Source organism: Bos grunniens, chromosome 26 (genome assembly GCF_055505025.1).
Source record: "Bos grunniens cultivar Pamir isolate PY7600 chromosome 26, Bosgru_T2T1.0, whole genome shotgun sequence".
NCBI lineage: Eukaryota > Metazoa > Chordata > Mammalia > Artiodactyla > Bovidae > Bos > Bos grunniens.
This window is the reverse complement of record NC_141190.1, coordinates 40,837,431-40,851,190: the sequence shown is the minus strand read 5'-3', so window position 1 is coordinate 40,851,190 and position 13,760 is coordinate 40,837,431. Positions and strand designations below refer to the sequence as shown.

Here is a 13,760-nt window from a genome sequence, read left to right as displayed (position 1 = left end):
CTTGAGAACATTCAACAAACGTGAATCGGAGATGCTTTATTGTTCCGCGTGTTCTGTCGGAGGTTTCAGATCACGGCCAACAAGGGCTGGCCCACTTGCCTGCCATGCGGCTTTCAATGAGGCCTCTTTCTGCCCATGTCCTCTGACCACAGGCGGGGATGGAAGCTGGATGTTCGCCCTCACTCTCAGGGGTGTGGGGAAGAGGCCTGGGCACCGGATGAGAGGAAAAAGGAGCTTGATCTTTCATCCTGGAGAGACCATTGTGCAAGATGGCTGACCGAGGCTTTGCCCTCTGATTATGGAAGGGGGATGCTGTGTCTCCAGATTGGGAGAGGACCAGCATTTCCTTGTTCTTGCTGTTTAGCCACTTCAGTTGTGTCCGACTCTCTGTGACCCCATGGACTGCAGCCCGCCAAGCTCCTCTGTCCATGGGATTTCTCGGGCAAGAATACTGGAGGGGGTTGCCATTTCCTCCTCCAGGGGATCTTCCTGACCTAGGGAATGAACCCTCATCTCCTGTGTTGGCAGGTGGATTCTTTACCACTGAGCCACCAGGGAAGCCCCAGTATCTCCTAGTAACTAGGAATTTTATTAGCTTGCTACTTCTAACCAGCTGGGCTAACAAAATCTCCAAATGTTATGTGTATGTGTGTTTATACATGCAGACACATAAATATAATGCAGTTGACAATAATTACATACACACACTATGTAATACGATGCATAATGCTATATGTGTATGTGGATAAGTAATACTTGATGGGACCTGGTTGACATAATTTCTCTGCTGAATAGAGTCTGTCATAGCTTCTGATAGACAGAAAACAGTTTTTGAACTAGTTTTTTTTTTTTTATGAAAAAGTAATTACATGTACAAAGCAAAAAGTTCAAAGAGTACAAAAAACTCTGCAATAAAAAACAATCTCCTCTTCATCCTGCTTCCCCAAGTCCCCTCCACGTGGCAACCACTGGTAATTATTTTTCAAGCAGATACTTCCAGAGGAGTTCTATGAACACATGGGTGAGGGCATGTGTTCGTGCTTGCATGCACACACATACATACATACTTCAGACCATACAGCCAAACAAAATGGTAACATACTATACTGTTCTCCACTTTTTTCTCTTAATGGTTTATTTTGGAGTTCATTCTCTAATAGCTCATGTTCATTTACATTATTCTTTTTAATGACAGTGTAGTGTTCAAGATATGATGTCATACAATTATTGCACCAACTCTTATCAAAGCATATGTGGTTCGCTGCCAGCTCTCTGTTCCAACAAATAGCACAGTTATTTATCTTCCTTGTGCAAATATATCTCTAGGAGAATCTCCTAGGTGTGGCTTATCATTGTCAATGGGTATATGCATTGCACATTTATTATGATTGTCACTGTCATCATTTATTATTGGGCTTCTCTGATAGCTCAGTTGGCAAAGAATCAGCCTGCAATGCAGGAGACCCCCGTTTGATTCCTGGGTCAGGAAGATCCCCTGGAGAAGGGAAAGGCTACCTACTCCAGTATTCTGGCTTAAGTTGTCATTGCCATCATTTATTATTATTATTTTTATATTTTTATAGCTATCCAAAGCCAGTTTACTCACCCTCCAGTGAGCCAAGAGCACCTGTTTTGTTATCCATTCATCAGCCCAATGTGTTTTGAATTTCAATCTTTGCCAGTCTGATGAATAAAAAATGCCACATTAGACATTAAGATCTTTTAATGACAGAGGCTTTATTGCTTTCTCATAATATTAAAACACAGGAGAGTTTAAACACCCCTTAGAGATCGTTTAGTCCAATTTTCTCATTTTATGATTTTACATTTAAGGAAGAAAGCTCAGTGTGGGAAGTGCCCTCTGCCTGGCCATGCAGCATTCCCACCCCACCCCCTATAACCCCCCACCCCTACCACACCACCACCAGTGCAGAGCCAACAGCAGAGCTAATGTAGGGATAATGTAGAAAAGGATGTTTTACTGCTGCCATTAGCGGAATTTCAATTATCAAGTCATTGGAGTGATGTGTGGAGGCAAATTGTTCCTACATACGATCTGTGTTTCCAATAAGCATTCATTTCTCACAGTTCTGGAAGCTTGGAAATCCAAGGTCAAGGGGCTTGCATATTCAGTGTCTGATGAGAACTGGCTTCCTGGTCCATAAATGACCATCTTCCCACTGTATTCTCACCTGGTGGAAAAGATGATGGAGCTCTCAGGGGTCTCTTTCATATGGGCGCTTATCCCACTGATGAGCACTCCACCCTCATGACTTAATCGCCTCCAAAAGGCTCTACCTCCAAAAGTCGTCACCCTGGGGATTGTTGTTGTTCAGTCTCTCAGTCATGTCTGACTTTTGTGACCCCATGAACTGCAGCAGTCCAGGCTTTGCTGTCCTTCACCATCTCCCAGAGCTTGCTCAAACTCATGTCTGTTGAGTTGGTGATGCCACCCAACCATCTCATCCCCTGTCGTCCCCTTCTCCTCTTGCCCTCAATCTTTCCCAGCATCAGGGCCTTTTCCAATGAGCCGGCTCTTCCATGAGGTGACCAAAGTATTAGAGCTTCAGCTTCAGCATCAGTCTTTCCAGTGAATATTTGGGGTTGATTTCCTTTAGGATTGACGGGTTTGATCTCCTTGCTGTCCAAGGGACTCTCAAGAGTTCTTCTCCAACACCACAGTTCAAAGTCATCAGTTCTTCAGTGCTCAGCCTTTTCTATTGTCCAGCTCTCACATCCGTACATGACTACTGGAAAAACCATAGCTTTGACCAGATGGACCTTTGTCGGCAAAGTAATGTCTCTGATTTTTAATACGCTATCTAGATTTGTCATAGCTTTTCTTCCAAGGAGCAAACATCTTTTAATTTCTTGGCTGCAGTCACCATCCACAGTGATTTTGGAGCCCAAGAAAAAAAAGTTTCTCATTGTTTCCATTGTTTGCCCATCTATTTGTCACGAAGTGATGGGACCAGATGCCATGATCTTCATTTTTTGAATGTTGAGTTTTAGTTCAGCTTTACTCTCCTCTTTCACCTTCATCAAGAGGCTCTTTAATTCCTCTTCTCTTCCTGCCATAAAGGTGGTGTCATCTGCACATCGGAGGTTATTGATATTTCTCCCTGCAATCTTAATTCCAGTTTGTACTTCATCCAACACAGCATTTTGCATGATGTACTGTATATAAGTTAGACAAGCATGGTGGCAATATACAACTTTGATGTACTCCTTTCCCAATTTTCAACCAATCTGTTGTTCCATGTCCAGTTCTAACTGTAGTTTCCTAACCTGCATACAGGTTTTTCAGGAGGCAGATAAGGTGGTCTGGTGTTTTGCTTTTTTTTTTAATTGGAGGAATATTGCTTTATAATGTTGTGTTGGTTTCTGTCATTCAACAATGCAGATCAGCCCTAATTGTACCTATGTCCCTTCCCTCTTCAGCCTCCCTCCACCCTTATTGTTTATTTATTTTTAATTGGAGGAAGGGATTAGGTTTTAACATATGAATTTGTAGGGACACAAGCATACAATCTATAGCACTCCCTGAGCAGGAACCAAAACCAGGTAGACAAGGGTTCTAATTCTGGTCTTTTACACTAGTGTTGCCACTTTTAGCAAGCTACCTAATTCATCCAAGCCTCAGTTTCCTCATCTGCAAAATGGGGACAGTGACAAAGTCTACCTCTTATGGTTTCCATGAGGTTTAATAAGATAACACAAGAAAATCATTTGACAATGATGCCCAACAGATGGTTAAGCCCTTCATATACTTTGAAGGTGTCTGCATCCGTGTTGTCATTTTCTGCTAGTCTTCAGCCCAGTGACTTCTGCTCTTCGTTTTTTAACCTGCACTTCTTGTTCTCAGACCACTCTGCTGTACAAGGCATTATCTAAAACAGGAACATTGTCAGAGAAAGGACTGCCTCTTGGAATGAACAAGCCACACATCAGAGGAAGGGAGGGGAAGGATGCGCCCCAGAAAAGATGCTTCCTTTCTTGGTTTTGCTGAAGCAACTCTTGGAGATTTATTAACAGATGGTGTGGTGGTATTTGTAGCTTCATTTCATCCAAATGTGTCTGGGGCGGGGGGATGGGGGGCGCAGGTATGTCAGGGTTTACCTTGTCTTTTGATCAATCAACCACCAGAGACCTCCAGGCCTGTGGACAGCATGGTGTTGCTCTGAACCCTCTGGCATTCCCCACTCATGTTTAGTTTCAGAAGCTGACACCCTCTGAGCTAAAACCCATGTGGCAAAGCAGCCATCTAGAAGCATAATTGGGATAAATACAGCTTTCCTAGACTGTGGAAATGCTAAGTAGGAACTATTTCCTTCTGGTATTTTAAATCTAAAATTTTTGTCTTTCAGCATTTTTCCCTCTCTCCTTCTCTTGCAATTGTACAGTCTGTGGTCTAACTTCTTTTTGAAGTTAGTAGTAGATTATAATTCTTGGTTTTGGGTAAACAAATTGTGTGTGTGTGTGTGTGTGTGTATGTGTGTGAGATTATCTCTTCTTATTAGCCATTCTCTTCATACCAGTAGGAGGACAGGTTTCTAGGAGATTTGTTCATTTTTAAGGACATAGTGGGGGCTTCCCTTGTGGCTCAGCTGGTAAATAATCTGTCTGCAATGTGGGAGACCTGGGTTCAATCCCTGGATTGGGAAGATCCCCTGAAGAAGGGAAAGGCTACCCACTGCAGTATTCTGGCCTCGAGAATTCCATGGACTGTGTAGTCCATGGGGCCACAAAGAGTCAGACATGACTGAGCATCTTTCACTTCACTGACTAAGGACATAGGGGTCATTTTCTGTGCAACCAGGTTGCAAATGAGGATTTCTGTAACTGTGTATTGTTTGGCCTCCTCATAAAATGTCAGGTTTTTTATTGATATAACTGAAACTGATGCTACATCCACTCCTTTACTAGAAGAGAGTCAACGTAAAGATAAGTTATAGGAACAACAACCCCCTTTACACCTAATTTCTGTGTTACATGTGTTCATGCTCAATCACTCAGTCATGTCTGACTCTTTAGACCCCATGGACTGTAGCCTGCCAAGCTCTTCTATCCATGAGATTTCCCAGGCAACAATACCAGGGTGGGTTGCCATTTTCTGCTCCAGGGGATCTTCTCAATCCAGGGATCAAACCCATGTCTCCCGCATCTCCTGCATTGGCAGGTGGATTCTTTACCACTGAGCCACCTGGGAAGGGTCTGTGTTACACATTCTTCTAATTTTGCCAGCGCTGCCTTCCCCTAAACAATCAGGGCTCTGTCACAGAAATTTCAACCATGTTTCAAGCACCTTCAAAAAATAACATACACATGCAGACCAAGTGCAATGTGGACACTTCGGTTGGCCTCACCCATAAGAAATCTAGAGAAAAATATAATTAACTTTGCTTTGGAAGGACTGACGTTGAAGCTGAAACTCCAATACTTTGGCCATCTGATGCAAAGAGCTGACTCATTTGAAAAGACCCTGATGCTGGGAAAGATTGAGGGCAGGAGGAGAAGGGGACGACAGAGGATGAGATGGTTGGATGGTATCACTAACTCAATGGACATGAGTTTGAGTAAACTCCGGGAGTTGGTGATGGACAGGGAGGCCTGGCGTGCTGCAGTCCATGGGGCCGCAAAGAGTTGGACACAACTGAGCGACTGAACAGAACTGAACTTGTTAGGAGAATGTACAGGTTAAGAGGCTGGTGGTGAAGAGGTCAGGGCTCTGCAGCTGTAGGTGCCCCTGTCTCACTGCACTGGCTGCTGCCCTTCTGGGTCCTGTTCCCTCATCTACATCCCAGGACTTTAGATTAGATATTTAGATTGGAGGAGGGGTGGAGCCCTTCCATCTATCATGCATCTGAATTCCAGCTTCATGCTGCTCTTTGTTTATTCCTTATTGGTGTACTCACGGTTTTCCCCACATTTTTAAACAAAATAAAAAAAGAAATCAATAATCACTTTCTTTACATCACCTCAAATTAATAAGTTGACATAGATGCATCTAGATCTTTCTCTACTCTTGCCCTCTTTTAAAAATCATACTATTAGATATTTGATATTTGCTCATTTTAAATGAGAATTTACACACTCAATGCAGAAAAGTACAAAGATGAAAGTTAAAATAACAAACATGAAATCCCATCCTCCAGAAACAAAATTTCTTAGAATAAAGGGAATATTGTTTCTTCCACATATACATGCAAAAATATTGACAGACATTTTAAGTTGATGGGTATAAATAGTTGATAAAGATGGATTTAATCTGTACATATTCTCTTATTAAGGATTTAAATTTAACTCTGAATTTTAAAAAAATCTGAATTGAAATAGGTTTTGTTAGGCCACAAAATTTTTGTATGTTTTCAAAGATTGTTTTCTAAAAGAAGTCTCTAAGGGTAAAAAATTAATGTTTTAGTTTATGAAAAAAAGAAATTATTGGCTCATGTCACTAGGATGTCCAAGGAGAAGGTGTTAATTCTAGATGCAGCTGGATCTAGAAATGGCAACAAGATTATCAAGTGTCTATATAGCTCTCCCTTCCCCCATGTGTCTTGCTCTGTTTTCTTCTGGTTTAGTTCATGCACCTGTGCTGGCAAACCTTGCCATGGGCAACTCCATACTTACATTATCCTAAAATACAGATGCTGCAACTGCCGAGAGATTGGAGTGGTTGCATTTTCTGTGGTGAACCACATGCTTCAATTCATCGACTTTCTAGGCTCAAAGATAGAACAGGAACATCATCATATTTCCTTATCTCTGCCTACTAGGTGCCAGTTTTTCATGATTGCTCTCTTTACATCATCCAGATTTACAACATTCACACATTTATTATCATGATTCCCGCAGTTTTGTTTAGTGTTGGTCTGACATAAAAATGAAGTCAGGGCTCACTACTACTCATTTTAATGTGGTTCTCTATTCTCTACTTTGACTTATCGTAATTGGTTGGATTTTGTTGTCAAGCAGCTTTTTCAAAATTGTTCATTATTAGTGTATGCCCAATGTTCTTTCTTTTAGTTTCAGATTATTTCTGTGTTGCTTTTATATTTGAAATATGTCTTTGGTGAAATTCTCCCAGGACACATTTTCTTTACTTTGGGCATTTGTCATCGTGCTGATGTCTTCTGGCTTTATATTTTACTAAGGAAAATTCAGAGGCCAACTTGAGTCTCACCCCATCCCCCCTGCTTATAGATACTTTTTAACTTGCTTTTTTGCATTACAAATTATTTCTTTATCTTTTAAGCGTAATAATCTAAAAACTGTATGTCAGTGTTATGCATGCTCCTTCACATTTTCCTGGAATACTGTATGTTTCTTTCAGTTGATAGATTTGGGTCTTTCTTCATTTCTTCATATACTATATGTCTAAATGTATCTGTATTTTCAGTTGTAGTCTCTATTATAAGCTATCAATTATTTCTATGTTGGATCACCTTTTCTGATTTCTATCTTTATTAGCTTTTTTTCATTGCTTTCTTATCTCTGTGAATTTTTAAAAACTCTGTATTTAGATGGATTATTTCAAATCTTGATAGCAGTTATACAAACTTATATTTTACTTCATATTTACCATTTCTAGTGCCCTTCATTCCATCTTGTAGTTACAAATTTCCTTCTATTGTCATTTCTTTTTAGCATTTCTAATAGAACATGTCTGCTGGAAAGAAAATTTCCCAGCATATATTTATCTGAAAGTGTATTCATTCTTGTCTTAATTTTTGAAAGGTAGTAACTCTGAAGATTTAATAGAATTTTGGATTGATAGGTTTTTCTCCCCTTTCAGCAATTTAATTGTGATGTTTCAGTGTCAATCTGGCCTTTGTTATTCTTGGAAAGGGGTCAGTAGCCATTCAAATAATTGTTCCTCTGAATATAATGTGTTTGTTTGTTTGTTTTTCTCCTTTGGCTGCTTTCAAGATTTTCTCTTTATTTTTGATTTAGTGATTTAATATGATGCATCTTGATTTGATTTTTTTTCTATTATATTTACCCTCCAGTTTTGCTAAACTTCTTGGATCTATAAAATAATGTTTTTCACTGAATATTTGGAAATTTTGACCTTGACTTCCTCAAATATGCTTTCCTGCCCTACTCGCCCTCTACCTTCCTTTTGGGACCACAATCACAAATACACGTTAGACTACGAGATATCATCCAACAGGTCACTGGGTACTGATTAATTTTTCCAATTTTTAAATTTTATTCATAGTAAATAATTTCTATTACTTTGTCTTTAATTTACAGATCCTTCCTTTGGCTATCTTTAATCTGTTGTTAAGCACAGCCAATACATTTTTCATTTACTATATTACATTTTTATTACACAATTTTCGTTTGGTTCCATTTCTCTACTGAGAGTCCCCACCTTTTCACTGTGACAGTATTTTTTAAAACTTTTGAGACACATTTTTACTAGGTATTTTTAAGTCCTTGTCCACTGACCCTAATATTTGTATCATCTTGGGATCAGTTTCAGTGACTACCCCGTGACTCCTGAGTATGGGTCACATCTTCCTATTTCTTTCGTATCTACTTTTCTTTCTTTTGTCTGTATTACAGCCTGAACATTGCAGCAGATACCTTGTAGGGCCCCTGGATACAGTTATCTTCCTCTGAAGAGTGTGGATTTTCATTCTAGTACAGAGTTAAATTACTAGCTAATCATCTTGAACTTGTGGAGGTTTAGTTTTATACATTTTAAAGATGTGTCCATTTTGGTTTTGATTTTTGTCTCAAGGTAAATCCTTATTTCTAGAACATAGTGTTTATCCCTAAGGATAACCCTTCTGGTATTTCAAAAAGCCTGAGTTATTAACCAAGACGCTATAACTTGGCAGGATTTAAATTCAACAGTGTCTCCCATGATCCAGCCAACAGCTGAAATCAAGGCTCAGCTTTTTCAGGCTTCTAGCTCTTTCTTTTTGCCAATCTTTAGATTGTCTCTATCCATGAGCAATTTAGGAGTCAGCCAAAGATTTGGGGAAATACATATGCATATTTGGGGGCTCTCCACTCAAGCTCTTGTTTTCAGATGCTATGGTAGCCCTAAATTCCATCTTCTAACATCTCAGGCCAATAACTTTATACTTTTCTCCATGATCTTTACCTACCCAGCACTCTGTAGACTGGAAAATGCCCTCAAGGAAAAAGTCATATAAATAAGGATCTCACCTCAATGATCTCCATCTTCCAAGGCTTGAATCTCTTCCAGTTCTGCCTGATTTTGTTTGTCCTCAAGCATCTTTAAATTGTTGGGGGTTTATATCCTGTTCAGAGTTAGTTAAACATAAGCTTCTTCAACATGATTGGAATTGAAACACCATATTTGATTTTAAATAGTAGCTACTGTGTACTATTAATCCCATAATAAATTGTTATTGTCCTCATGGTCTGAACCTCCATTTTTATCTCACTTTGTGGGTTGAACATCTTATCTTAAGGTTATGGCTTCTAAAAAATTTCAGACTTTCTGTTTATTGTGGGGCCCAATAGACACAAAAGGGAATTTGCTACATTAATATGTGATGAATAGGGAGACAGGTTCTCAGACTCTGGAAGGCCATAGCGCAACAGACAATTCTTTACCTCAGAGTAGTGTGTTGGTTAGTTCCAAGTATTACTATAAAAATCAAAGGTCCTGAATGACATTAATTTTTCTGCTTATCACTTGACCTTCAGGGTATGTCTTAAGACCTACAGAAAGCATCCTAGAAGAATCCACATGAATCTCCCAAGCAGATAATCAGATACAAGATTATCTAGTATTGGATGGTCCTAGGCCTCAACTGCCATTCAGGCTTCTTTAAGGTAAAATAAGTGTTCACATTTTATATAAATAAAATTAAAAGTATTTCTTGTGGTCATTAAGATCATACATCCATTTAAAAATATATATGTATTCTTAAAAGAAAAAAAAGTTACAATGAAGGCTACAAATGTCTCCTGTTGGCTCAGTTTATTCCTTCCTATTATCCCTGAGTTTTGAAAAATAAGAGACTCTACTAGCACAGCTTCTTTCTGAGAAGCTTTAAATCTTTAGAGAATATCCAGGTGAAAGGGTCTGAGACCCCTATCTGGAATTTGTTTAGAGTAAACCAGACGAAACTAGAAAGAATTGATTGAGCTCCTTTGCTACATAGCACGAAAAAAGAATTATTCTGCAGGACAGAGCAGAGTCAGTTGGGGTGTATTCTTTCTTTGGGACACTTAACTTTATTTATGATCTCTGTTTCTTGTCACTTCTCAGGTTATCTGGGAACTTTTAAGGCAAATGCACAGACTGGTTAGTTTCTCTTAATCAGTGTAAGCATCGTTCCATCCTTAGCCTGGATTGTGCTGTCCTGGTAGATAAAGAGGTTATCATCATGGTATTCTCACATCTAACCTTTAGAAGTGAAAAATTAAATAAAATTCCACATCTGAGGAGTTTCACAGATCTCTCATCCCAGTTTGATGTATGGAGGCTAGTGTTCAGTTTAATACTTTGAGGATTAAGAACAGGTCTGAGAACTTCAGAGATTTTTCTTTTGGCTCTTAACTGTCTAACCCATGTTTCTGGGATATTTCCAGAACATCCCACTGACACATTATCTTTTGTCCTAGAGGCCAAGGAAAAAAACAACAATGACTAATTCTTATTTTAATAGGCGTCTGTGTCAGAGTCTTAAGCTTAGGAGGAGGTACAAATGAGGCTATCTCACTGCATACAGTGAAATTCTCACAGTTTTCCAACTAGGCCTTTGTAGTCAGTTTTATTTAGAAGTTAAATAGCATTTTTAAGAGATATGGAAATTGGGATCTCAAAGATTTAAGACAACCCAATGCAAGTTGCCTGATATCTGATGACTCGAAAGCCTTTCAGGTTGACTGTTACCTGCAGTGGCTGGTGATCCTCTGATGTCAGCTGAATCCCCTTACGGTTTCTGTCTGAGGACTGTGCCATTTGGGGGGATACCCTATCACATGACCCACTCGCTCCCCGAAAAGCTAGTGAAGCCAGGTGACAAGGAAGGGGGCACTGCGCGGTGGCTATGTGTTTTCACACCAAGAGCTCTAAGCAAAGATGCCTTGCTAAAGGCCCTTTCAGCCTCTGGGCCTGCTCCCCTTGATTCTGTCTCGGAACCACAGCTCAGCTGATTCTGGAGAAACATAACCTTGACTCTGTCACTCCCCTGATGAAATCCCAAATGTCACCTGTCACTGCATAGTTACAGCCTTTCAGTGGCTCCCCTACCTCCTCCAGGATGAAACCCAAATTCCTGTGCATGCCTCACAAGGCCCTGGCATTCTGGGCCTGTGGTTCTTCAGCCTCATCTTTGTCATGTCCTCTCCCACTGGGGGCTGCAGATGGAGAAGCTACCTGGCTATTTCCTCTCCTTTCCTCTGGTGAGCACCCTCATCCCACCTTGCACCTTTGCTGCCCTCTCTTCTTCTTACCCTCCCACTTTAAACTCAGATACCAGCTCCTCTGGTGATCTCCCTACACTCCTCTCCAAAAAACCTGGGCCAGAGCTCATCCAACTCCCTCCCTGAACTGAACGCTCCTGTAAGAACCCATCTGTGGACTGCATCCTTGGAGCCCAGAATGGGCCCACATGTGGTCAATGCCCAATAGATATTGGTTGAATGAATCTAAGATAGTTTGTAATCTTTTCAAAGGTAGGACTAAGGGACAGAAAAAAAAAAATAGTTGAGAGCTCTTTGTTTTGTTTCCTTTTAAAAGAATTCTTTCTGAAAGTCGTATCATTTAAGAATTTCTGTTCAGTTTTTTTTTTTTTTTTTAATATCCTTCAGGCTCTGATTTTACAAAGGATCCCTCTTGATCTCTGAATATCACCCTGGAACATCAGACAAAGAAAAGCACTGGAATGATTTACTCGGATTGGAGGTAGTGGAAGAAAATGAATGGGCTTCCCACTTTCCTTCTGAACTATACTTGTTTATACATAGCAATGAAATATTTTCTCTTAGTTTTTTCCCTTAAAACATCTTGTCTGAGGAAAGTGGGAGGAGAACTTGGAAAACTGTCCCTTAAAACAGTTTTCATTAACTGAAAAATGGTGTGAAAGAAAAATATATGTCTGATGGAAATGCAGTTTAGTTATCACACATATGGGATGCATTTTTCTTGAGTTAAAAAGTTTCTGAAGAAAAGAATCCCATAAATATACAAACTGCTTTATTTTGATATTCAACTCAATTCAGAAGTGCTACAGAGAATTGAACATAAAAAGCATTGACTTTTGAAGACCACATCTAAAATTTTATTATTGTTGGCATATTTATTGAAACATGTAGCATAGATGATTGATTTATTTCCATGCTGTTTTGCTGAGCTCATGTTTAAGTCTTGATTTCTGGTCAAGGCTGAGTTTTGCCTTTGGGATCTTGTTTGAAAGATTTTTTTTTGTAACATAAGAATAGATCCATTTTGACTCTTATTTCTGCAAGTAGCAGAACTGTTCTCAGAACTTCCTTTTTATGGATTAAGTGTTAAATTAGATGGTGCTTTTGGAAGATTTTCTCAGGGATTCCATCTCTGAAGTATTTTCCAGGTGACTTCCCCCTCACTGGCTCCAGAGTAGGATCCCCAGGGTCAGGATCATAAACTCAGTGGCTCTTTGATATGGTAACGGCCATACGATGGGCGATTTACCCCAAACACAAAAATAGGTCTCGGAGGATCTTAATCTAGGTTCAGAATGCTAGGCTTCTGTGAAATTTGCATGCAGCTCACACTTTCTGTTCTTCCTTTGCCAATGCTGGAGCAAAATGCAGTTAAGGAGAAGATAAGATGCTGGCCAGTCAAATGGAAAACATGTTATAAAATGAGTGTCTTACCGCTAAACCCAACTCTCTTTTCACCAAGTCTGTGCCACCTCTGACAGGACCAGGGGGTCCTTGGGAGAAATGCCATGGACTTACATCACATGAAGAAAGTTTTCCAGAAAAGTTAGATTGTGGAAATTCCTCTTATTGAAAGACACTCTTTATGGAACAAGGGGGAAGAAAGGGGAGGAACTTGGAGCTTGGAAGTGGCCAAATGCCCAGTGATTCTGTTCCCCTTGTCTTGCAAAACGATCCCTCAAGTTCAAGTATCCAGAGACCCCTGGGATCCCAACTCTTTTCCTTGTAGATTCTCAAGACCTTCCAGATTTGTCTTAACTGTTGGTCTGACCCCTCTGTCTTCAAGCTGCTGTGAGTCTGGATATTATTAGGCAATGACCACTGTGAGGCACTCTCACAGGCCTAAGCCTTGAGAGAAGGAATGACCCAAACCATTCCCTCAGGGAACTTCCTCTAGAGGAACATCATACTTAGATGATAGGTTCGGGAACCAAGGCCCCTAAGACAAAAATCTCCTGTGTTTAACCTCACCCCTGGAAGTTTCTAAGGGAGGCGATGTGTGGAAGAATGATGTACTTTGACATTCATCTTTCAGTGTAGCCATCAGTCCGCTGAACTGGGCCATTGATCTTTCCAGCCTTCAGACTCAGACTGAAACATCAGCCTCTTCCTGGGTCTCCAGCCTTCCAAGGTTTGAACCAGTCCATACAGTCCATCGGTCCATCCGATGCTCAGTTGTGTAGGACTCTTTGCAGTCCCATGGACTGTAGTCCACCAGGTTCCTCTGTCCATAGGATTGCCCAGGCAAGACTACTGGAGTGGGCTGCCATTTCCTTCTTCAGGGGATTTTTCCTACCCAGGGATAGAACCCCAGTCTCCTGCACTGCAGGCAGATTCTTTAC

General features: G+C 40.3%; 1 long non-coding RNA gene across 3 annotated transcripts in view; it reads left to right on the top strand.

Moving 5' to 3' along the window:
* The window catches only part of LOC147344443 (uncharacterized), a 217,775-nt gene that overhangs the window by 107,845 nt on the left and 96,170 nt on the right, over window positions 1–13,760 (top strand). Inside the window, exon 2 of one of the 3 annotated variants that reach the window (XR_015155565.1) lies at window positions 11,806–11,899. The exons of the other annotated variants lie outside the window; for them this stretch is intronic. This is a non-coding gene — a long non-coding RNA (uncharacterized LOC147344443). The remainder of the gene's footprint in view (window positions 1–11,805; window positions 11,900–13,760) is intronic. 3 annotated transcript variants of the gene reach the window in all.